The sequence below is a fragment of the Rhinolophus hipposideros genome (assembly GCF_964194185.1).
Source record: "Rhinolophus hipposideros genome assembly, chromosome: 16".
NCBI classification, from domain to species: domain Eukaryota; kingdom Metazoa; phylum Chordata; class Mammalia; order Chiroptera; family Rhinolophidae; genus Rhinolophus; species Rhinolophus hipposideros.
The window spans coordinates 50,775,714-50,801,472 of record NC_138062.1 but is presented as its reverse complement, the minus strand read 5'-3'; the positions used below and the strand labels follow the sequence as shown (position 1 = coordinate 50,801,472).

Sequence of the window (25,759 nt, the reverse complement as noted above, 5' to 3'; positions counted from 1 at the left end):
CAGTTACCTGGAGAGCCCTGCTCTAGGAGAAGGAGGCAGCAAAGGCCAGACTGCCCCGCGGAAGCCTGAGGAGTGAGAAGGGCCTGCCTCTCAGGCAATGGTGAGACCAGTCTCGTAACTCTCTCAACTCGCTTGCTGCTTCTGCCTCCAGTCGGGAGTTTTCCTCACTGCTAAGAGGTTTCAGTACTAAAACTCTGATGTGTTATATGAGGTGCAATGCAAAGATCACGTGAATCTCTGCCCTAAAATTAGAAGGCCTGAAGAAATCTGCACAGGCCACAGGGCTCTGGCTGTCTTCTCAGTGGAACCTCGCCCATACCTGAGACTAACTCCAGAGTAAGTTGTGGGTGCCCCAAAAGGCCGCACACAAACTGGAATGTCTCCCTTCCACTCGCACGCAGCGGAGTGACTGCACAGGTCAGGCTCCTCTCCAGCAGGCAGGGCCAGCACACGCACACACACACACGCACACACACGCAGCTAACACATGTGCACACACAGGACAAATACATTCAGGCCACCACACAGGCACACATGGGACCAGCACACACTTTGTCTCCAGGCAAAGGTGCCCTCCTAAGCTGTTGGTTGTTGAGAATACAGACTGCACATGTCCTAAGTGGGGTCAGGTTCCCAAGTGACCCACAAAATCCACCTCCCTCCAGTGTCTGAGCACAATCCTACTCAGACAACCCAACCTCAAGCAAGACCTCCCCTGGGAAGTCACCCAGGATCCCACCAGCTCTCCCTGCAGGGAGGCTGCAAGGAAGGCAGGGTTAGGAGGGGCAGGGCCATGGACGGATGGAGGGTGGGGTTTATTCACCCAAGTCTTTACCCGGCCAGCCTTGCAGGGGACCCTCCTGCCTCATGCAAGGCCCATGCTACCTCCCTGATCCGCCTTCAGCTGCCTCTCACAGACCACCCTGAGATCCAGCCTGAGCCCCAGGCGTTGTAGGTCTGTCTCCGAGACCTCTGTGACACCACTGCCAGGGCAGGGGCTCCACTCTCCCCAGGGTACAGGTCTTAGGGTTCACTGGTTTCGGTGGGACAGGAAGGAGAGTGTCTGACTTCATTGAGAAAGGTACCGTTGGGCACGAAATTCAAACTGCTACAGAAAAAGCACACTGAGGCCAACTTCAGGGACATTGAAAGAATCACCTTTAACATGTTGAGAAGAGATTTTGTTACTAAAGGAAAAAATGAAAAGCGTAACAGTGGCTAACAATTATTGAATTCTTTATTTGGTGTCAGGCATCGTGCCAGCACTTTACATGCCTGATTTCATTTAATCCCCATAACCACAGAACGAGGTACTGCCAATGTTACCCACACTTCACAAGGGGTACTGCCAATGTTACACCTCACAGGGATTGCCACTGTCACTCTTCACACAGGAGACTGCCAGTTACCCATACTTCACATAACTGACTGCCATTGTTACCCGTAATCCACACAACTGACTGCCATTGTCACCCACACTTCACATGACTGCCACTGTTACCCACACTTCAAATGTTACAATTGCCAATGTTACAATTCACACGAGACTGCCAATGTTACCCACACTTCACACAGGGGACTGCCAATGTTACACTTCACACAAGGGACTGCCACCCACACTTTATACTGGGGACTGCCACTGATGCCCACACTTGACAAGTGAGAAAGCTGAGGCTGAGAGAAATCGAAGTGACTAGCAAGAGCCACAGGGTTAAGAAGTCAAATGGGGAGTCAAACCAGCTCCGCCATCTCCCAGGCCCAGGCTCAAACCTGAGCCACTGCAAACCAGGGACTGACTCTGACACCATACTTGGGCTGGGTCCTTCCCAGGACTCTAGGGAAATTTCCTAGAGCAAAGATCAGCACACCACAATTCTTCTTCTGAGAGCACACTAACTTAACCCTTTACTGAACTGCTGGAAACCTGGGGAACTGAGCCTCACTGTGCCAACCAGGGTACTGTGGCCCTCCTTCCTTCTGTTCTAACAGCACAGCCAGCGTTCACCCATGTGCGGCAGTAAACAGAGCAGAGAGAGAACAGTGGGAGAGAGACCAGTTCCCCTTGCCACTGACACAGCAAGGATAATGTGAGGACGGCAGAAAACAAAGAACCTAAAGGACACGGGGCTAAGAGGACAGCCCAGGCCCTGCAGGGAGGTCTTCCCAGGTGGGCAGTCGCCAGGGCACACGCTGGGCATTCCAGCTCTGCATAGAGGGCACCTGGCTGCCACCTTCACCTAATTCACCTGATTCCTCACTCCCATTCTCAACCCCAAATCAGGACGCTGACAGTATCTTGGTCATCACGAGGCAGGTGCCATTCTGTGACCCAAGTCATTTTGTCCCAAGTGCCCAATCCCCAAGGTCCCTTTCCACAACCACTTCCCACTCTAAAACCAGTGTTGTCACTGACGGGACACCCACCTGTCTTCTCCCCAGACTCTGCCAAGAGCCAGGATTTGAAAACATTTGAGCAATGTGTGAAACAAGGAAACTTTCTCAAACCAGGAAGCAGCAGCTGTTGGAATAATTCACGTGGATATTTCAGAGAAGCATCTTAATCATTCTGGGTCTTTCTGGAAAGTGTTCAGAATCTCAAGCTGGAAAATCCTCAGAATCTAGAAAATGTAGTTACCAACCAGTTCCCAGGGCACTGGAATCACACCGAGCCTCTTCCTGGTCCCTCTAATTGCTACAAAGCTCTTTTTCTCAGGCTAAGCTAACAATTATGTCCCTCTTTCCATCCATCCATCCATCCAATCTATCCATCCCATCCATCCATCCATCCATCACTACTTCATTGTTGGGAGCAGAGCAGAACAAACTTTTCCTACTATACGAGACAGTCGCTCAGATATTTTATTCCTTCACCTATCATTTATTGCAGTCACCTAACACAAAGCGCTGTTAGTTTGGGGAAGAGGGGGTGCAAGGACAGACCAGGTTCTGCACCTGGCCCTGGAGCCCTCAGCTATCCAGCAAGGTCACAGACGTGCCCTGAGGGTCCTGACAGTTACCCAGGACCCCCATGCCACAATCCACTGTATCCTCCCAGCCCAGAGAAGCAGAGAGTGGCTGGCCATGCAGGGCCACAGGCTAGGCTGGCTCAGTAACACCCACCTTTTCCCAGGCAGTAGACATGACTTCAAACCACACTCTCCAGGACCCAGCTCACTTCACCTTTGCTCAAACTCAGCATCCCTAAAACCAAAGACCCACAATCTGGGAACCTGTGTCACCTGCCAGTACTTGCTCTGCTGCTACCTCAGATTTGCTCCTGCCCACCCTTCCTCTCTCTCAGGGCACCCTGCCCGTCTCCCCAAGTGGCCTTAGATCCCTGAGGGCAGGTACAGGCCATCTCACCCATCATGGACCCCAGGAGCACAGCACAAGCCAAGCAGGGAAGGGACCCCAGTTGCTGAATGGACAGATAACCTGTCCTCAGCCCCTGGTATGTCGTTAGTCCCCACCCAATCTCCCTACAGTGTCTCTGGCACCTGTCCCTGCTTTTTATTCCCCACTAGGCAAATTCAAGGCCATATTAGCTAGCTCATGCCTGCCTTTTATCAGTGGCCCTTTTTCGTGACTAGCTTCCCTGCCCAATTCAAGTCAATGTTCTCCTCCTCAGAAACCTCTGAGGGCTCTCCATGCTTTTAGGATCAAGTGTAACCAGCCTTCATTTAAGGTCATCAACAAGAATCAGAACCTGCATTTTTCAACCTTCTTTCCTACTGTAACTTCCCATAAACCTGGCATCTGAGAGGGTGATCTGCCAATTCCATGCCTCCCTGACACTCCAGGGCAGGGGACACGCCTTGCGAATGGTCTAGTCAAGTGTGATGAATCTTCTCCACAAGAGCTGTAACCCCCCAAACCAAGAAAACTGTATCTCGTCTCAGAATGGTGAAGGAGGGGTGATGATGGATGGGATAGGGGACAGACACAAATCAGGCGCCCATCTTTTTCATGTCATGGCATGTAACAAAAATGATATTTGCACAACACACTGGAATAAAATGGGGCTACTCACAGCCTGAGGAGCTCGCCAGAGGCTGGAGCCACCTGGCTGTAAGGACATCTCTCCCCGGTTGCCCAGCTCAGCCCAGCCGAGCGGCTTAGAAGCTCTGCTTAGAGAGTCAAATCCCACAGCCAGTAACACGTCTCCCGCTGTGGTCATTTCACCATGTGGTAATGAGAAGCATCACTCCATGGGGTACCAACCAGAAGAGCTTACACTCTTAAATGTGAATGGCTTAACTTTTTTAAATAACTTAAAGGAAAAAAAAAGCGGTTCATAGACTTAGAAGACTGGTTAAATATATCAGAGCTACCCTAATCCTTCTGAGCAATTTCAGTTTCCTTTTCCCTTCTGCCATAAACTAAGGCAACAAAGTAGGCAATCTCCCACCATCTCAAACTTTACAGAAGGTGGGTGAACATTTCTGAGCTGCTCACCCAATGTGGAGCTCCTTTCTCCAAGTGGTGACCTGTACACTTCTGTTGCCTTTTGTGGCAGTCACCTGATCTTATCTTTGGAAAGTAAGAGGAACCCCTTTCGTACTCCCTGAGGGGGTGAGCAGGTGCCTGATGGCGCCAGCAACAGGAAAGGCCCTCCATTCCATCGTGAACGAGATCCTGGCTCACCCACGGGGGCCTCCTGGAATTCCTCACCGCCACAGCCTCCACCCCTTATCTCCTCTCCTCCAAACAAAACATGTTCAACCCCTCTAACCAGTCCTGTGATATGGTTTCAAGACCACTCTAGGGGCCAGAACAGACTATCGCAGATACAAAAGACATGCAATAAATAACCTCCCTCCATGCTTTTCAGTAGCCAGATTGTACTGCTCTAGAAGCATCTAGTATCCTCCGCAGAGTGTCAAAGCCCCTCTCTCCTGCCCTGGATTAGCACAGCTGACCATAGGAGCCTGGTCTAGGAAGTTAAGGTTAGCCAATTCCATGGGTTGCTTTTCCGGATCTTGAAGTGGTCACCTGCATGTTACCTGAAGGATGTCTACCAAGTAAGTGCCATTGCTTTTTTCTTAATAGATGGAAAAAGCAGTTTTATGCTCTTAAAAAACTGAAAGCCATCATCCACTCCACTCCAGAACAGGAAACAGGCAGAGCTGAAGAACAACAAAAGGCAGCCCTGAGATTCCAGAAGCAGCCTTGAGATCTCCCTCCCTATGTCCTGTGTCACCCTCACACCACAATGACCTCAGGGTTCACAAAAAGACACGGCCCCGAGGAAGGAAATCTGCCAATAAACCTACATAAATAAAGTGAGGAGGAACCTAAAACAAAACTAACCAAACCATGAAGCTGTAAGGACAACAGACACCGGACCGGGAAGCTCCAGGAGGGAACAGACAGCTATGTTCCCTTCTCTTCTGCCACTTAGCCCAGGGAAGACCACTCCTCCTTTCTGGGCCTCAGTTTCCAGAGTATAATATTAAGGGCTGCCCTGCTCATCTTTTTTGTTTTTAATTGGGGAGTAATGGGGAACAGTGTATTTCTCCAGGGCCCGTCAGTTCCAAGTTGTTGTCCTTCAATCTACTTGTGGAGGGCGCAGCTCAGCTCCAAGTCCAGTTGCCATTTTCAATCTTTAGTTGCAGGGGGCGCAACTGTGGGAATTGAACCGGCCACCTTGTTGCTGAGAGCTCCGGCTCTAACCAACTGAGCCATCCGGCCGCCCCGCTGCCCTGCTCATCCTGACTGAAGCCTGTGCCGAATGGTGGGCACACAGCAAAAATACAGAAGCAAGCTAGTCCTAGGTGAATCCTAAACTTGTCTGCTGCCCAAGGACCAAAAATAGTTACATTTCTAATGCCCTGCTTGACAAATCTAAATTGGCAGTAAGGCTGCAATTACATTTCAATCCAGCCTCAGTATGTTAATATCTTTACCCAAGAAAACTTCAAAAGCAGACCAGCCAACTCCTACTACTGACACCTGAGGCTCTCCGCCTTCTCCCCAGACTTCAGAATCAGGATATGTCACTTGGGTTGGATAGAGACCAAAAAAAAAAAAAAAAAAAAAAAAGCCTCAACAATACAAACTAAACATTTGGGGAGGGAAGGCAGGAGACAGAGGACCCACAAACTGCTGAGGCCAGTTAATCAAACAAAAAAGTGTTAAAGAAAACATTAATCAAACCCTTGCAATCTCCCAGGGTTCCAGTAGGTATGGGAGAATCCCACTCAGGGAGGAATCTAACTACATAATCCTCTCAAAGAACCACCGCCATTGAGGGGACAGGCATTAACCCTTTACATGCTTAGGAACAATACATGAGGCAACAGAAAATGGAGTCCAGGTGTTCCGTCAATGATGCATAAGTCCTGAGATCACAGGTCTGGAGACAACCAATTCAGCCCAATGCCTTCAAATCAAGAATTCAGTTTGCCATTTTCCTACTTTCCCCAAACTGGTGAGCAACTGGGGAAAATGTATTTCCTCTGTGGATATGAATAAAGGTTGTTAGCAGCAAAGGTTTCAGAATTGGTTGACATAGTGAGCCTGAACACAAGAAAAGTAACAAGCTGTTGTCATTGCCACAAAAATCCACCAACTGGAAACTAAAGTGACCTGCCGCGAAACCTGCTCACCTCCAAGGTCATGGAGAGCAGCTGCCTCGAAGGTAAGAAAAGTGTTCTGTACAGTTTAGCAGCCAGACTCAAGAGCTAATTGCACATAACAATTGGGACCCAAGGAAATGTTATGCTGGATTATATGCAAATATAAGGCCACAGGGTTTTTCACTTTACTTCTGTATAATCCGATGGACCTTTTAAGTGAAATCTCCTTACAATGAGCTCCCTACAGGTCCAAAATTGTTAAGTTTACTCTGTTAGGAAGAAAATCTGTCTCGATTAGTTTCCATTGTGTGTGATTCTGAGTGTTGAGACCCTAAGGGGATCACCCAGTAGCACCCAGTAACCTGGGAGGAGGATTTTTCCTCAGAGGTGAATGGCGGGAACAGAGACCGGCATACCCTTGACTACTTGCCCTCAGAGCCTTCCTATCAGGTCAAAGATACAGTCCCCATCTACAGATGAGAAAGTGAGGTCAGGTGGCCAAGCTTAAGGATAAAGAGTGGTAAACTGTAGTCAATGACAAAGCCAGGACTGTTCAATTCCCAAGCCAGCTAGAGAGCTGGAAGTCTGGCAGCAGGATTGCATACGGGACGGGCTCTCCCATTTGCCACTTCATACACGACCAGGCAACCCATTTCACATCCCTGGCCAGAGTCCACTCAGGGATAAAGCCCGCGACGCAGGGGCCCCTCTTGGTTCTCACAGGCAGGATCCCATGACAAATATGCCTGGCAAACATCTTCCCATCACATACAAGGAGGGACTGTCCCTAAAAGTCAGAACATGTGAAGGGTTCAGCAAACCAAGGGACAGGAAAGGGGCTGCCTCCTTTCCCCTGGTGAGGCCCCACAAACCTAGCCATTCTGTATCTCTAGGGAGGGGGACGACTAAATGCAAAGTCTGAAATCAAAAAAGCTAGAGATCAATCCAAGATGTAGAATAACAGCAAGGTGACCAAGGCAATGTCACTCTCTGTAGGGAACTGTGCCTTCTTCCATCTGGATGGTGGGGATGGGCTGTGGCTCCAAGGGGCATGTAGCAGTGACAATTTGTCCCACACACATGAATCCACACACAAGAAACAGAGCAGTCACAAATGCTTTTATGCTCTGCCTCATCTGTTCTAGTCGTAACAGTAAACTGACTGATTTCCAACTTATTCCAACTTATACATACCAGGCGCTGTGCTATGCCACTTGAATTTATTGCCTCACTCCCAGCTCAGCATTCAAGGTAGACAGTGCCACCCCCTTTTAGAAATGGAAACGGGGCAAGGTTCAGCAAGGCCAGTCACATCACTAGGAAGTGGCTGCGCAGAGCTCACACACCTCTGTCTAAGGCAAAACCAGGACTGGCCCAGGACGCTGCTGCCAGGACCTGCTGCCTGAGAACAGGCCCACAGCCTCACCCAGCAGACGGCGGGCGGCACTGTACACAAGCGGCCTCCCTGGCACCCGGAGGAGCTGGCTGGCCACTATACTGCAGCAGTATTTTTTAAGTGTGCTCAAAGGCATCACTTCATTTAGGCTGAATTAAGTTTGAAGGCTCAAACCAAACGATCTGACCGGCAGGGCAGGGCAGGGCAGGTGGTGTGGGGTCTGGGGACAGAACTGCAGGAGGCCTGGCTGAAGGATTCTCCAACCTCCAATAGAGACTTTCTATCCAGTCCCGCACTGCCACCCCCTTCCGGCCCCCAGCTGCAGCTGTACCAAGTAGCCTCAAAGTCCCACAGCCTCAAACCTTCCCCCAAACTCCTGCCTCAACTTGCTGGGAGCCCCCTTTGGGATACTGGCCATGCCCTGCCAGCACATCCTATTTCAGAAGCTGGCCTTTCTGTTCCTCAGACAGCTCTCACATCTTCAATCCTTTCATATAAGGAACCCAAGAACTGAGAAGCAGGGCAGGAAAGCAAAGTCCCTGACAAATTCACCTGAGAAGGGGTACCTTTGTGAGGATCCACAGAAAGTGGATGCAGGGCCCTGAGAAACTGTAAGGTCCCTTTCCCCAGACTCTGGAGGATTCCCAGTCACTTCCTAAGGCTACCTGCAGGTATTCTATTAAATCCTTTTGTCTTCTAAAAGACTAACCTACATTTTCATCAGACAAAAAGAGGTCACAAATACAGCCTAGAAAGCGAGGGGAGGGGTAAGAAGACCATGGTCTGACATTCCTCTTGACTAAAAAGTTCTAGATCATGTTTGCCAGAATCCACATGTGTTCAGGGTCTGTCCCCAGCTGGTACTTTTGTTTCTAAGAACACACTCTCACTACTTTCACCTCGCTGCCACCACTTCAGTTCCTCTGTTGTTTTTTAATCTCAACCTCTTAACATGCTGCCTTCCTAATTCAAGTCAAAGTCGTAGTTAGTACAGTAAGTTTTGTTACCTCAAATAATAGCAAGCTAAGTACCGACGGTCTAATTCACCTTCTAAAACAGTTCAGATAACTCAAGAGCATCCATTCTAACAATCGACCACACTTAGCAGGCAGCACAGTTCTGTGAGCCTCACACTATGACACTGCCAACTTGTTCTTCTGGTTCTGCCACACTTCCCAACCCAACAACTGTTACTAGGAAATCCCAGAGATGCTCTATTACCCCAGGACAACTGCTCATGAGGACCTCACCTGTTTCATAATCTTCCTAGTTTTCTACAATGAGTATAAAGTAACTCAATTCTCAAGGAGAAAAATGTCTAAGGAAACAGCCTTGGCCATTCTGTTTGATGGCACAGAAACACTCAAGTCCAAGCAGGTAGTTCTCCAGACAAGCACTTGAGTTGCCCACTTTTAGAGGTGAGCTCACTGATGGTCCTTTAACTGAATTCAGTGGTAAGGGCATTATATTTTTGTCTGAGATGGGAATTAACAGATTCAAAACTCTGCAGGTCAATCTTAATTTTCTCCCAAGAGATCAATCACCAGAAAATGCCAATATTTCATAAAGCCTTCGCTCCCTTCCCACTCATGTCCTTCAGAAGCATCTGTCAGTCATCTGCTAAGCCCAACAAGGCCCTGGCTGTGGACTCCGCACCACACCAGCCCCTTGAACCCTCCTTGTCCTCTACAATAGGGTCCCACTGCTCTCAAGGTGAATCCTAGACCCCCTCAGCCCCAGGACCACCCATCTTATCTCCCTCATCTACCCCCTCATCCCGGTGTGCGCCTGCGCTCTAACCACACCAATCTTCATTCAGTCCCAAGCACTCTGCCAGAAATGCTCTCCCTTTTTCTCTTTACCTAGTTAGCTCCTACTTGTCCTCTGATCCCAACTGGAGGAAGAACCCTTTGAGTCTTGCTCACCAAGTAACCGGTGTGCTTCTCTCCTTGGCCCTTGTATGTTTCCCCATGTCTATGAGATTAATTATGGTTTCTCTCGCACTAATCTCACTATAAACCCCACTGCGCAGGGATTCCTAACACAGTACTGGAGGCACAATATGCACTCCAATATTTATTGAATAAATGAATCCAGAAATCACTACTTGCAATGCCAGAAATTCACAATATAAATAATGAAAAACAAGTGAGAGGAGCTACTGAAAAATTGAGAAGTGGAGTCTTTAAAATGTGTTGTATTACTCAAATAAAAAAAGTTCCCTATTTTATTTTAAAAAGTCATAAAATACAGAGATACCCAAGTTGTTTGTTTTTTAAAGAAAACTACTGCTAATGCTAATCGAGAGATCTTGTTGTTGACATTTTGGTACAAACCCTTCCAGGATTTTTTTCTACCAATAGTAGCATTATTTCTCTCCTCACTATCAAAATATAAGTTTGTAAGATCTGCCAAATGATACTGCATTAATAGAGATGACTTGACATTTAAAAAAAATGACGTCAACTGAGTGGAAGTAACAATGCATCCAAACCAGTAATATAGAAGCCATCCCATTCTCTACACCACATCCCAGATGAGAGACAGTCCTCTGTAAAAACCAGCTTCAGAATCGTAGGAGAAAAATAACAGATGAAAGACGAAAGGTGGGGGAGTAAGGAGAGAATCTTAACAACTCACTCTCAAAATTCTCACTCTAAACTGCCTCCTTTAGAAAAGTTAACTTTTCTAAGTTGGAGCTGAAGAAGCAAATGCAAAGAGGTGACTCTGTGGCTTGACTCCTTAAAGGAAAGGCCAACTGGAAACTCCGCTCTCTGAAGACAAAGCATGGCTATAATGGTGTCACCAGGTCACCCCAAGCAGAGGTGCAATGAAGCTTGGACAAGCAAATGACCTTGTGTTTTAGGAGCTCCCAGGAAAGGCTCCCATATTGGGTTTGCAAACAAGAACATCCCTGGGTTCTGGCGCCCCACACATAAAGTTCAAGCCCAACTCTTCCTTTCCACTATTCAGCAGCTTCGGGCATGCAGCCTGGCCTCCAAGAGCCTCAGTTTCCTCATCTGTAAAGTGGGGACTGTACTCTCCCCTCCCCATCATACTGTTAACCGGCACCGAAGATGTCTGTGCAGTGAGCTTGGCATACAACACGGACTCAAATCTGGTGGCTAGTGTGATGTATTAGCCCTCCTCCACAGCTTGCTGTCAGGTCTAACTAATGGTCTTATGTACTGATCATACTGATACTAACTGGGTGTGAGCAAACATCATTTCACATGATCTAACTTAAAAGAAAACTTGTAACCACTACCAGAAGAAAAAGAATATCAACAAAACTGAAGCAAATGCACAGAAGTCTGTCTGTCCATCAAGATTCTCTGTGCTGCCACAGGCAGAAGGTGTTACTGTGCGAAACAGATACACAGAACCAGAGACCTAACAAGCACTGTGAACTCCAAGAAAACTGAAAGAAGTAAAAGGATGAGGAAGAGAGAAAATTAAAGGCTCAAGTGACTCACCGGACTTTGAACTAAAGAATCCAAAGCTCTTACGATAAGGATGAACTACTACACACCTAAAGACGTAGGTCAGATGCACAAAATCAAGCAGTCCCTGCAAAATTCCCAAGGCAAGGCAGAAACGTGCACCCAAGGGTTGTCAGTCAGTTCCCTAGGGAGGGGTCTCCATTCATTTCTGGGTCTCAGTTTGTGCGCACACACCAAGTGTCAGTCACGCTCTAGGCTGGGGCCCTGCCCATAAGCCTTTCCTTGTTGAAGTGATCAATTCCGATTCTTGGCAATAATCCCTTTAAAAGGCCAGCTGCTGCTGTCTAGTCACTGATGCCGACCCATTCCAGGTGGGAAAAAAGAAATCAATACGGCCACCGCCTAGATAGGGAGGCAAATTTAAAGTGGAGGACCCTGGGAAGAACTGGAGCCCAGAGTGGGGGAAGGGTCCCGCGGCTCCCGGGGGTCAGGCAGGAAGGGCGAGAGCGGGGGGAGGGCCAGCCCTGCAGGCGTGGGCGCGCGGGGACTCTTATTCTGACACTGGATCCGCCGTCGCCGCCGCCACGGGGGCCAGCGCCGCGGCCCGACCCGCCCGGGACCCCCGCCCCCCGCCCCTCGCGCCCACGTGCCTCCGGCCCACCGCCCCCCCAACCCCGCCAGTCCTGGCCGCTCGGAAGCGGCGCTTCAGGGCCCGGCCCCTCCCCAACCCCCAAGGAAGAGCAGGAGGTACCGGGACGACGCCGAGACTTTCCCGGACCCCCGCCCAACCCGGCCCCCACGTGCCGGGGCGGCGTCGGAGCGCGGAACTTTCCAGGGCAGCGGGAAGAAGACGCTCCCGGAATACAAGGAGTAGAACTCGCTCACCCTCACTTTTCCACGCTCAGGCAGGGGTCCCTCACGACCCCCGACCCTGTCCGGTCCGCGCGGCCCCCGCCGCTCCAGTCTCCACCGCACTCCCCCGGCCCCGACCCCCCGCCAAGTTTGGTCCGGAACTTACCGGGCCGCGGGCCGGCCGGGCCCTAAAGCAGCGCGCGGGTTCACGGGGCCGTGGGGCCGGGGTCGCCCGCGGGGCCGGGCGGCCGAGGGGTCGGGGGCGCCGGGCCGTGCGCGCTCGCTCCGCCTGTGGGGCCGCCCGGGCCCGCGGCGCTCGCTCCGCCGGTCCGCCCTCCCGCCCGCGCCGCCGGCCAGATAATGCGCCCCTCGGCCGCACACATGGAGCCCGGCGCCGGCGTCACCGCCCGGGACATGCGCACCAGGTCAGCGCGCCCGGCCCGCGGCCCCCAAAACACCGGGGAGCTCTTAAAGGCGACGCCGCCCGCCCGCGCCCGGGTGGGCGGGGCCTGGCGGTCGGGGGCGGGGCTTGAGTGTGAAGGGCGGGGCGAGACCGGCCGGTCGGCACCGCCCCGGAAGCACCGCCCTCCCGACCGCGCTCCACGCTACGCCCAGCTCCGCGCGTCAGTTTCCCACGCGGGCTCGGGCGGGTTCCCATCGCAGGGCTGAGGGGTCCGGGCCAGCTCACCCGCCGCAGAGCCGGAGGGCCGCACCCAGGGATGACTCACGAAGCGCTCGCGACGCACTCACAGCTGACCTCGCTCCAGCTGAGCTGCGCGACTAGGAGCAACTCCGGCTTTTTAAAACCGAAGTCAGAATGCCACCCCTGCGGGATCGTCACACAGAAGCTCCTCTCCCGGTGATCGGCTAAACCATCACTTCTCCAGCTCAGTGGAGAGAGTTCTACGAAGTAAGTTCCAGAACCACCCACTTCTAGACACTTGGGGATGGCTGCGCTCCCTCTCCAGTTACCTCCCAATCTGCCCGAGTGCCTCTGGGAGAAGGTAACCCCCCTTCCCTTCCAAGAAAGCAAATCTGCAACCGTCCTTCTCCAGTGACATGAAGGAAACACGCGCAACACCGTCTAACCTGAAAGATGATGGGCCTTGGAGATACTAAACTACAAAAAGCTGAACAAAATTTCAGTAGGGAAAACAAAATACCTATTAGCACAAGAAGGCTCTCAATATCAAGATTACGTTGTAAAGAATCACCAAAAAAAGGCCCTTTTCATGTTTTTTTTCAACGTTAAAACAACTTAATTCATGATGAGACATCTAGACTAGACTCTCGAATAGTGGCTTTTGGTGTTTTGTTTTTGTTAATCACACATTCTAATATATATTTATACAATTGAAACAAAAGTTTCACCAAACATACCTTTACCTTTACCACTTGCATGCAGTGTACTCTCACATTTTTCTATTCTATTTCATTTTAAAAAAGAAAATCAGTGTAATTCCAACCGGATTGCTCGACCCCAAACGTGAAAAACATTTAACGTAGAACAAGTTTTATAAATAAAGTTATTTTTCTTCTATGTGCTCCCCCTCAACAAGAAGTTCAAAAAAGCCCATCTTAATTCTGTGTTGAATTCCAAACACAACTGGAAACTTTTTGTAGTTGATTCCACCATCACCATCCCCACCCCAAAAATCTTCCAACTGCTTAATGCAAAATCTGGCCCAACTTCCCCTGGGTCTAAAGAGAAGAATTCTTCAAACTGAAAAAAAACGACACAAAATACAGTGTTGACCCTCAAACTCATTCCCTGACCCAGTTTTGTCAGCAATTTGCTTTGCTACAAAGAAATTCACATGTTCAAAGTCAAAAACCAAACAAAAACTATCTTATTCTAGAACAGATGACTTGGTATAGAAAAGCTCCCTGATCCAGTGCAATAATAGGTTAAAGCAAATATCCAGAATTTTCAGTTTTAATTTGGCAGCTGTATATTTTGAGAACTGCTTTACTCTACAATAATTAATCAGATGATGTATATTAAAGCAATACAAGCAAAATATTACCTCACTGCTCCTCACCTGGGTCTTGACTAATGCCAACTTAATTAACTACAAACAGCAAAGTGTGGTCAGGTGGGAGACCTGAGACTTGAGACAGATATAGGGATTCCAGAGTCAAAGCTGGCAAGCCCTGTGTGAGTCACCAAGGTGACAACCACCCTGTTTTAAAGAGGGAGGCATCAGCTGCAACATATTAATGACACTGAGGTGTGCACTGGTGACAGGCGGACTGCTCCAAAGGGCAGTGCCAACTTCTCCAGCTGGGAAAGCAGGGGTGGGGGTGGGGTGAAATAGCTACAAGGTTTATTTTTGTGGTAGGAAGAGAGACAGGTGTTTAGATGGGAAAAGGTGACAGTGAATCAAGACCTGATGCTCAAGTGGGCGAATGCTGAGCTTGGTTAGATGAAAGGCCTTGCTGCCTCAGTGCCTAGTACTGGACTAAACAGCAAATAGTTCAGCTAGATGATTATGAAATATGATGCAATCAACTTCAGATACCATTCTAAAGCTAAAGCAACTCTAAGAGACAATTAGGGCTAGAACCATGTTTTTCTCAAAATTTTCCCTCTACCCTAAGAACAAGGTAGTCAATTCTTACAGATACCAGTTACTTTAAAAACACTTGTTACTTAATTAAACAAAATTATCTTCCAAATTCACTTTAAATTTCATATCCTTCATAGGTCAGATCCTCGCTAATAATAGATAGCTAAGCCTCCTTCCACCCTCACCACTGCAAAAATATTCTAATCATCTTTCTAATGTACCATTAGATAAACTTCTAAACACCATCTGACCCTGTTCCCGCACGACAGAGGGACTAACGGAAAGAAATTTGAGCCAAAATCAGAGTTCAGGTCCTTTTATAGCAGAAATTGGTCAAAGACTTCACAATAGTGTGAAACTGAGAAGGAGTAGCATCACCTACTGAATGTTTAAGGTACTGTACTTTTTTGTTTTTAATCAAGAAATGTCTTTAGTTCCTGGTGGATAAAAATTAAGATGTCTTATGTGATAAACACTGATTGACAAGAACTGAGAGAACACCTGTCCCAAGAGGTTTGCAGGCTGAGGAGCCTACAGACACCAGCTCCAGAAGTTCACAGGCTGGTGGTACAGAAAGACACAGAATGATTTCAGTGCAGAAAATGCACTCATAGTAAAGACTGAGGAATCACAGAGGAAGGGGTTGTTCCTCTGCCTGGGGAAGGATGGGGGGAATCTTTGTGGATGTGACATTTGAGCCAACTAACAGATGAGCATCCGAGGCACCCGGAACAGCAGACGAAAAGGCCAGAGCTGGCTGGCTACACCAGAAAGGACTAAAAACGGATAGATTCATTATATTTTAAACTTTCTAGATGCCTTTCTCCTCAAACACAATAAATTGACAGCTAGTTACTTAAATTCACAAGCTAAGCAGATCTACTTGTTTTATGAGAAGCTCTCTAAAGAGTAAACAATGTACACATTGAAGTGGACCAAGTTTTTTTTAAGTACCCTTATGAAGGAGAGTATGACCACTTTCCATACTTTGCATTTTTAATATTCTAAAGTCTAAAAATGTTTCATTGAGTTTAGGGACAATATAACCATAATCTCTAAGAGAGGATTGTTTTAAAGTTTCTTATTTCACTGCAAATTCATGTTCACAGTGGTGAGATTACTAAGTAATTGGTTAGGAGAGGAAAGGAAAAGTTCATTTCTATGAATTTGACTTCCTTAGTACTTTGATATTTTTGGTACATTTTTCAAGGACCAGAAAATAGTGAAAGGCGCTATTACAGTGATACTCTATGAAAAATACAATACCCCTGAGGCATTACAGCTGCTAAAACAAATTTCATTTTTAAAATCACAACATTCTTACACTAGGAGTCTGTGGGAGACAGATCAGCACCCCTTTGCCCCATTCCTGTCGTGTATGCTGAAAAGCTCTCTGAAACACAGCTCTCTGGAGATGGGCCACTTTGTCAATGTGTTTGTTTTGTTCTGAGTATCATTTTTAACCATGATTCTGACCAACTTCATGTCTGTGCAATGTGGAGTTCAGGCTCCATCTGCGGTTAGTCTCTGTGTGGTCCTGATGTCCAACTATTACAGGGTTCTGAGCACAAATGCTTTCCTAAAGGGTTAAATACAAACTGCTCAGAAGTATCATTGTGAACAGGAAGTGTATGTCCCACTCTGTCTTCATCTCCATGTGTTACCAGTTGGCAAGGAATATCTTTTCTATATATATGTAGCTTACCAAAACAATGCCCACATAACTTATATCGATTTTAAGTCTGAAAAGTTAGTAAGTGAACCATGTTTTCTATGAAAATTAAAGAATTAAAAGGAAAAATAAATCAGAAAACTACCAGGAAAAAGAAAAAAGTCTATATGACAATTGTAAGTCTAGAGCTCAATCTATTCAAACCTGCTTAGCAAAGAGTGTTAGTCACATCATCAATCTGCGAATAAACATCCTTGGTTTAGACATGAAGAAAAACATGTTTTAAAAACTTGGTATCCAGTTCACACCCCAATCCCTGGTTGTTAAATGGCAGATCTTCCAAATAGACATAGGAAGGAGGGAAAACATCCTACCAAAAGTTTCCCTAATAGGATGGGTACTCTCCCTCCTCCCCTGATGCCTAGCATTTCACTATAGAAAAATACAGGTAGCGGGGACTTCCTAGTTTTCTCCACAGCTTGATAAGAAACGCCATGTCTTTTTGCATGCTGACCTAGTCAGGCCAACATCTTACCAATTTCTGGTGTGGGAAGAGTAAGATCTTTATTTCAAATTTAGGTCCAAAGTCAACCTTCAATAGAGATTTAACCTTTGAGAGGTTAAATATAAAGCTTGAAAACTTTATAAATATAAAGCCTAAACCTTGAAAATGCTATGCAAGTTAAAAAGTCGTCCTGCTATGTTAAAAATTTTAGACCAGCTTGAATCATAACAGTTCTCAAAGGAAAAAAATTCAGAAGCAGCCCCCAAATCTGTTCTCTTGAAGCTCCTTTACAGATTAAATTCCATGTAGACTGCATACGATTACAAAAAGAGTCTAGATGGTCTGATTTCACTGGCCATCATTGGTTTCTGATTGAAAAATGCTTATTGAGACTTCATTTTAAATATGATCTTAATTTGAGTTTAACCTTGAATCCTACTAAGGCATTATATAAAACTGTCTACCCCTGAAGTTAACTTTGGGCTTTACTTATCAATGGTGACCAGTTCAAACTCTGACTTTTAGAGTTTGAACATAACCTCCTCGGGTCAAGAGAGCTCACCAAGCAGGTTTTCATTTTTCTTTTTTTTTAACTTTATTGGCGAATATTGGGGAACAATGTGTTTCTCCAGGGCCCATCAGCTCCAAGTCGTTGTCCTTCAATCTAGTTGTGGAGGGCACAGTTCAGCTCCAAGTCCAGTCACCGTTTTCAATCTTAGTTGCAGGGGGCACAGCCCACCATCCCATACAGGATTTGAACTGGCAACCTTGTTATGAAGAGCTTGCGCTCTAACCAACTGAGCCATCCGGCCACCCCACCAAGCAGTTTTTCATCTCCAGGTCCTTGCCTGTGCCTATGCTGTTCCTCTCCCCAGAATATCTAGCCACCTACTAGCAAGCAGCTCTCTCTATCACCCCTTCCTTTGCTGGCCCCACAAATCATCCCCTCCTTCCCCGATCTAACTGCAGCGCTTCACTACACTTACCAGTTCATGTACCTGTCTTTTCCTGGTAGCCTAGGATGAGCTCCTGTGTCCAGCCAGGCGCCTGACCCTTAGCAAGTTAAATGAATATGTCCATCACCCTCAAAGGTGAGGCTTTTGCTAATGTAGACTGTAGTCATGTAAAGTATAGGTTTGAGCCTTTTTCCTAGTTCCCCCATTATGCTTCAGGACACATTACAAAGCCATATGGTAAGCACACCCGGTGTGAGTAAGGCTACAATGAACGGAGGGAATGCACTGGGAAAAATCAGTCAACCCACGAACCTCTAGATCACAGCACTTGGTCATGAACAGCAGCCTATGGCCTTAATGTGAACTGGTTTGCTCTCGAGCAGTATTAACTGCCCTAGATAACTATCCAAACTTGGGTGCCAACCTTGAGAGGAACAGTCAGCCTTGATACAATTCTGTAACAACTCCTTTATAGAGCATCTACAACAATCAGGTAACTTGCTTCGTGCTTACCATCCCTACCCCACAAATGATGAAACTGAGGCTCAAAGAGCTTAGGCCACTTTCCCAAGGTCCCAGAGCCAGCACGTGGTGAAACCTGGATACAAACTCAAGACTTTCCGGCACTAAAGCTTCTACGACACAAAGGGCCTCCCATGGTACCTCCACAAAGCAACGAAGACAAATAACGCAAACCATCCTTCAAGAGCACACTCGTGCAGAAGGACCTATGTGCTGTCTGCTTCCTTATGTTCTATACACATCTCCAGAGCATCCCTCTGCAGGCAAGTTCCTACAGGGAACACTGAAAATGCAACAGGAAATTATCCTGTGGCCACTCTGCCAGAGTTCTGAATTTGTGGGTACATTAGCTGAGACGCCAGAATTGCCAAGTGCAGGTCCTCTGGCTGCCCCCAACTCTGAAAAAGCCACTTACTCAAGGAAAAAGTGAGAACTTGAATGTGTTTTCTATGCTCAAATTGGGGCCTAAGAACTCAGCCTGGAGGGCGGGGGAACAGGAAGTGAGGAGGGTGCAAGCATCCACTTCCCAAGGACAGCAGGGCCCAGAGGTGGGAGCCTGGTCACACGCACAGTTGCATTATTTGTTCACGCCCACTTCCGGCCTGGGCCTGCCTCTTCACCTCCAGCCAGTACTTGGGTGGAAGGAAAGAAAAAGACAGGCTAACCAGAAACTCTCCTTATATTATAATACCCTCCCCTCTCTCTAGAGTCTGTGCCCCAAATGAGTATCCACCCCAGCCAGCTATCTGGCTCCCTCACCAATATGCCAGAAAAGCTCCCTCACCAATATGCGTAAGAAAAGCACGTGTCACATAACTGACCTATATTATTGTTTGGACTAACTTAAAACCTTGGTCACAACATAGGAAAAGTCAGAACAGCGCTTCCCCAAGCCCAGTATGAGGGAACCCCAGGACAAAGGGAACTTCATGCACCAAGAACCTATGAATACACAACAAAGCAGCCTATTTGAAATCTCACTTTTCCCATGCCATAAACAACAGCCAAGCACTCCCCCTTGTCTGAATTTTCCTTTTTTTTTTTTTTTTTTGAGATTTCAAACAAGGCAGGAAGGGCTTTTAGAGCTGTTTATCTCTGCGTAATATGCACCGCCATGAAGAAATGCCACAGGATTCCAAAAACACACTGCCACCAACTTCAAGAAAAGCAAAGCTGAAAATGCTCCTGGCAGGGACCATCCCAGACTCTCTCTTGTTTCTCAAAAATTACAGCCGCAGTCATCCTGGATCAACTAGTGCCAACAGCCAACAATCAACCAGGAAAATGCCATCATTTCTGTCTCCTTTTAGAGGCAGGAAACAGAAGCAAGAAGCCCAGTGAGGAAATGAGAAGGGTGGTGAGGTTTCACTTCTAAACCTCCAAGAAACAACACCGTCAAGCTCCCAATATCCAGGGATATTCCCAAAGGAGTCCTGCGATATTTTTATTGGTTCGTTGACTTGTCTGCGACTGGGATGTAAGCTCATTGAGGGCCGACTCCGTTTGTCCTGCTCATTGCTAGGCCCCCAGCACCCAGGATGGTACACCTGGCGCATGGTAGGCACACAAACATTGCTGAATTATTTGCTGGCGTAGGAAGTTATATAAGCCAGAAGATTTAACTGTTTATATTTTTCAATCCAATTTAAGTTGCACAAAAACAAACAAACAAACAAACAAAAAACATATACACCTTATGGCCAGATTAGGAAAACCTGAGATAAGTAAAGCCCTGCCTTGAGAGTTTGAATGTCCCTTATCAGCCAGTTTGGAGGGATAAATTCGTATAAAAATGACACTCCAGTATAAACAAAGGCAGCCAGGCTGCAGAGAGGATAAAGCCAAACTTAATACTAGAAATTAAAAATAACACCATTCATTCATTCGGATGGAACAACTCCATACAGTAGCTATTTCCCAATTCCAAAAGAGGTCAGTTTCTTTCTTATCAAGATCCCACAGGGATTTAATGCCCCCCATGTTGTCTCCAACAGGAAGGAAACCCTGACTTCCCTAGCTATTTCAGTTATATAAATCAACAGTTTATCGTCCAGAGTTAGAAGCTGGGCAATATTGGGACCCACATGCCTTTTAGAGCTGCCCACCAACGGATAACCACGTTACATTACATCTAATAAATGCATTTAGATAAATATAATTTCTAACTATCCAAGGGTTTTTATTGCTGTAAGGATCTTTCAATTAAAAAAAAAGTTTAAAAAACTTCCTGTTAGATAAAAGAGACTTGGTAGTGGCGCCACCATCCACCAGAGTGAAGTCTGTGGCACACAAGAGAGACAGCATAATTTCAAAAGGGATACTGATCCCTTTAAAGTTGTTTACCTTATTCTTTATATATTAAAAATAATAAACTTTGCTCCTTCCTCATATAACGGAATAACTCTCCTTAAAAACATTAAGAGAAATTTAAGATTAGTGGATATTTCTTGGCCTCAAAAGTCAACTTGTGTGTGTGAGACAGACAGACACGAAGGGAGAAAGCGGGAATATTTCAGGGGGGGGAACCCTTCAAACTTGGAAGCAGTCCAGAGGGGGGCCTAGCTCAGATTTTCACCCATTATTTCCCCTGGGTTTTAGCTATCAGGGCAAGCGCCATCTATCCCCACACTAGTAAGTGAAAAACAGCCTGGGCCCTACTCACCCCCATGATTTTAGGGCTTTCACTAACTGCTAAGAAAGAATCCTCTCAAGGAAAAAAACCAAAAAAACTGTCCTGCCCACCCCCAGAGGCAGAGTTAGCATCTCCACAGCTCTAGCCAGGGAGCTCAAGGTGAATTCTGATCTCCTCATGGGCACTAAGCCACACACTGGCCCTCTCAAAGTACCATTATTGTGTGGCGTCAAATGCCTTTGTACATCATTTTCCCAGTCTTTTGTCCCCAAATCTGATCCATTACCCTAAAAGAACAGTTCTTCTTTCAAGGTTCTAATGTGTAAGAGATCACTAGCCAGTTAACTGCTGCCTATCACTCACTCACCCAAAGTATGGATGTGATCCTTTAGGTTTGTGGTTCTCCTACTGTTGTCTTCCCACAATTCTTTGTCTATCTTGCCTACGGTCTAATTATACTAATACATCTCCCTACTTGCCCTTAACTCACAAATTATCCCATTTTACAGAGAGAGAAGGCAAGGCCAAGGCAAATTACAAATGCCTGCCACACAGCAAATCCATCTCACATCTGCTATCTGAACACAAAAATGCTATGAGACCCAGGAGGGCAGTGGGCTTTGCAAGAGACATACCAAGTTTCTTTCTCTTCGGGCATATTTAATTTAGTCTTGGCAGAATGTCAAGTGCTTCTTGGTCTGAGAGTGCAGGCCAGAACCCTAATCTCCTGAGCAAAACAACCGACCTTTACTACACACCAACCATGTGCTGGCCGCTTCCCATTTATTCTCTCAGATTCATTCATTCATACGTCTAGGAAGCACTTCCCATCTATAAGTGTCTTCACACACATTTACAGAGATGTAACCCCTCAAATATTTAGTAACATGCCAATTTTGTGCCATAACTTATGCGAGGCCACACAACTAGGGAGGACAGACCCAGAATCTGAATCAAGTCCTTCTGACTTAAAAGCTCCCCCCTCCCTTTCTAACACCCTACCTTGCAGGTTCTGTGGGTTTCATTTAATATAACAAATATGTGCCAGCACTTCTCTGCCCTGTCTCAGGACACCCTAAACCCCGAGCTTCCCATCATCTTTCCCTGCCCTTCAGGGCAGTGCCGACAGCTGACCAGGAAAAGGCAGTAGAAGAGCAACCAGGTCTGCAGCAGCTTCTTGCCTGGACTTGACAACCCCAGGAGCAGAGGGCCTAGGAAACTCTCCAAGAACTTCTCCAACAGAAGAAAAATAGCTCGAGTTGAAACTTGTGTCCACATGGTCCACAACAGATTTAGAACTCAAATTATAGCCTCGGCAGGAGTCTTCACAAAGGACTCAAATTAAGTAAGACCCAGATGGAAATGAACAGGAGAGAGACAGCCTTAAGTCAAACTGTAAAGTGAACTGCAGTTCTAGCAGTCAGAGGGAAGAACTCCTTGAAACACTAAACCAAACAGGAGTTCAGTCTATATTTCAGAACTCCACTTCAGGAACGTCCTCTCCACATTTTCAGCCTGAAACTTGTGCATGGACACAAAGTGGTTACAAGTTACTCAGGTTTCAAACTGAGTTCATTCCTGTCCTTTGGACCATCTCTCAATGCCAGCATTCATCTACTTGGGCTCCAGAGAGCTCTGCGTTCCGCAAAGCAGATAAAATTAGCTACCGGAGTGAACTTGGAATCCAGGGTGGGCCATTAAAAAAAGTACATGAGATTTATAAAATCCACGTAAAAATTTCCTTTGGGCCAGGTTGAAGTCACCTCAAACTTAGACAAATGAAGTCAAACCCCATGCCTTGCCTCCTGTCCACCCTTCCTGGATCTAAAGTGACCCATTTCCTGCTTCTTGCCCTGCCTTTCAAACCAGAGTGGCCCACAAATGAGGAGCTTCTAAAGATCAAGAGGTATATCAAAGGGCCTAGGGAGAGAAAAGGCAACAGAAAAACCTGAAGGAGCGTTTTTTTTTCTTCTCTCCCCCCCCCTTTGGGGGAGGAGATGAGTTACACTGTGCAGAGGGAGGACTCAGGCATGGGACAGGAAGTGGATCAGTCCCACAGCTTGACAGTGTGATAATGGGCAGACAATGTTCCAGCCCTGTCCCTCCCGACTCTGTACTGGTCTGACAACACAGTGGTGGCCCCATGGCTCAAACAGGGGGTAACAAAGGTGGTCATCTGGCAACAGCGCCTGTTCCCCCAAATCTAGCAGGTATTAAATTAGGACAAGAGTGAAGGGGGAGGAGGGAGGGGTCGCCTCTCTGTCTCCCCGTTTCCTTTCCAGCCACAAAATCCTCCAGGTTCCCATACGCTGAGGTAAACGTTCAGAGAAGACTCCCACTCTGGCAAGCTAGAGGACTGAAGGGGCAATGCATTTCTGGTCGCTCCTTCCAGAATGGGGGGAAGTGGGCACCACAAACAGAAATAAGGGTGCCTTGAAGTTCCAAGAAGAAATGAGGGGAAAGTTTCTCACTTAGACAATCAGGAAGGAAACCTCGGGAAAGGGGACATGTCCTCAGGCAAGTGCAAGGGGAACCCCTCTGAATGCAAGGATACCCCTCAGAGGAGTGAAGAAATCCACCGTATCTCCTACCAGGAGAGGGGATATCGTGGGAAAGCAGAGGCGCATTTCAGAGATGTCAAGAACCTGTAGGAGTGGGGGACATCTCACATTACGGGGAGAACCTCTGGAGAAGCCAGGGACCTCTCCGAACACGGCAGCATCCATAGATTAGTGGGAACCTAAAAGAAATGGAAAATATTCTGGAAAAGTGGACAACTTGTCCTCAGAAAACTAAGGATCCAGTAAGACGAATGGGCATATTTCAGAGTAGTCAGGGTCCTCTCAGGAAAATGGAGGCACGCGTCAAAAAGCAGGGGGTCCCATCAAAAGTGCGGAGAGCACAGAAAAGTGGAAAGCACCTCCAAGACGGCTTCTGACATAAGCAGGAATACCTCAGATTAGTTGAGGGACACTTGGGAGAAGAGGTCACCCAAATAAGTGGGGACAGAAAAGAAGGGAGAACATCTCAGAAAGGTAAGGGGGAAGGGGACCTGTGAAAAGAGGGAGACACCTTAGAAAAGCACGGGCAAAAGGGGACGTATCAGAAAGTGGGGCAACAGCTCAGAGAAGTTGGGAGGCGGTTCCTGAAAAGGCGGGATAGGTCGGTCTCTTCAGAGAGGTGGGGGACCCCAGAGAAGTGAGGAGGAGGGTGTCCTAGAAGCAGGAGTGTCTCATGGGAGAAGCGGGGTCCATCAGGGAGGCAGGCGATCCCTAGGAAGACAGGGGGTCCCAAAAAGGTGGGGGGTGGCCCTCAGAGAGGCGAGGTCCCTCGGGAAAGTAGAGGGTCCACCAGAGAAGGGGACTCCGTTCAAAAAAGTGCGGGTCTGCTTAGAGAGGCGAGGCCCTCAGAAAAGTGGGGTCTTTCACAGGTGAGGTCCCTCGATGAAGGGGGAGTCCCTCAGAGAAGCGGGGGTGCCCCTCAGAGGTGGGGAGGTTCCCTCAGAGAAGCGGATCCCCGCAAACAAGGGGGTCCACGCACTGGAGGCGGTTCCCTCGCAGAAGCGGAAGCCTTAGAGAAGCCCGGGGCACCGGAAGCCGGGGACCCGCCACCAGCGGCGCCGGCCCCTCACTCACCGAAGTTGTTCGGCGCCTCCACGGGTGGCTGCTGGGCCCCGGGCGGCTTCGGGAGGTAGGGTCGGGTCCGGTCCTCTCGGGTCCCGCGGCGGCGGCTCCCTCAGGTGGTGCCCGCGGTGGCGGCGGCGGCAGCGGCGACAGGACGACGGACGGTCGACCGACCGACTGCGCGGGCGGCGCGAGGCGCGTTCGGGAGACAGGGATGCGCGTGCGCGCGCCGGGGCGCTGACCCCGGGCGGGAGGAGCCGCCGCGCCGCGCCGCGCCGCGCTTGGAGCCGCAGCTCCGTCTCGCCGCTCTGTCTCACACTGAAATTGCCCGCTTCGCAGCCCGGCTTCCCCGGTTGCTAGGCAGATTTCGCCTCGCACACTTCCGGGTTGAGGCGCGTCTCGCCGAGTGGCGGCACCGCAGGCCAATGAGGTCCGGCCAGGACTCCTGGGATCCGCGCCCCATGGAGGGCGTGGCCAGTCTCACGATGGACAGCCCCCGGCCGCCAATGAGAGCGCTGGCCGGCTCGCCCTCGGGATCGCGCCGGAGGCCTGGGCGGGCCTGAGGAGGTGGGAAAGGGTGACTGACAGGGGTTCTGCCAATGGTAGAGTGAAGCGGACCTCAGGGCCAATCAGGGTTCTGCAGAGGAGGGGCTCCGGCTTCGGGGCGGGAACGCCGCGAAGGAGGGGCCCGGGGGACGCGTCAATCCGTGGCCGGCTCGCTTGGACCCCAGAGGGCTGTTCGACTGGGCTGCCCGGCGGCCGACAACTGGCTGGGCAGGGGGTTCCCCGCAGTGCTCAGCAGGGGCGCCCCACCCACAATGCACCGGAGGCGGCCTGGGCCAGGCGGGCGTGGAGCGGGCACGCTGGGCGGTGGGCGGTGCCGCGTGAGGCGCGCTCAGAGGAGACTGGGCGAGCCGTGGCCCAGCCTTGTTCCCGAGGGGAGTCATTGCCCCTGTGCTTTTTTCTGACTGGACTTGTGGGTCTCCTCTTCTGAGGAGAATCTTGGGTAT

At 48.6% G+C, this 25,759-nt stretch overlaps 1 protein-coding gene across 4 annotated transcripts in view; it reads right to left on the bottom strand.

Moving 5' to 3' along the window:
- The window catches only part of GATAD2A (GATA zinc finger domain containing 2A), a 91,823-nt gene extending 66,663 nt beyond the window's left edge, over positions 1–25,160 (bottom strand). Inside the window, exon 1 of one of the 4 annotated variants that reach the window (XM_081076622.1) lies at positions 24,762–25,160. The gene's annotated coding sequence lies outside the window, so the exon portion shown is untranslated. Of the gene's footprint in view, positions 1–12,435; positions 12,574–24,761 lie in introns of those variants that run through there. The other 3 variants (XM_081076619.1, XM_081076621.1, XM_081076620.1) reach the window with 3 other exon arrangements.
- Positions 25,161–25,759: the final 599 nt, after the last annotated feature.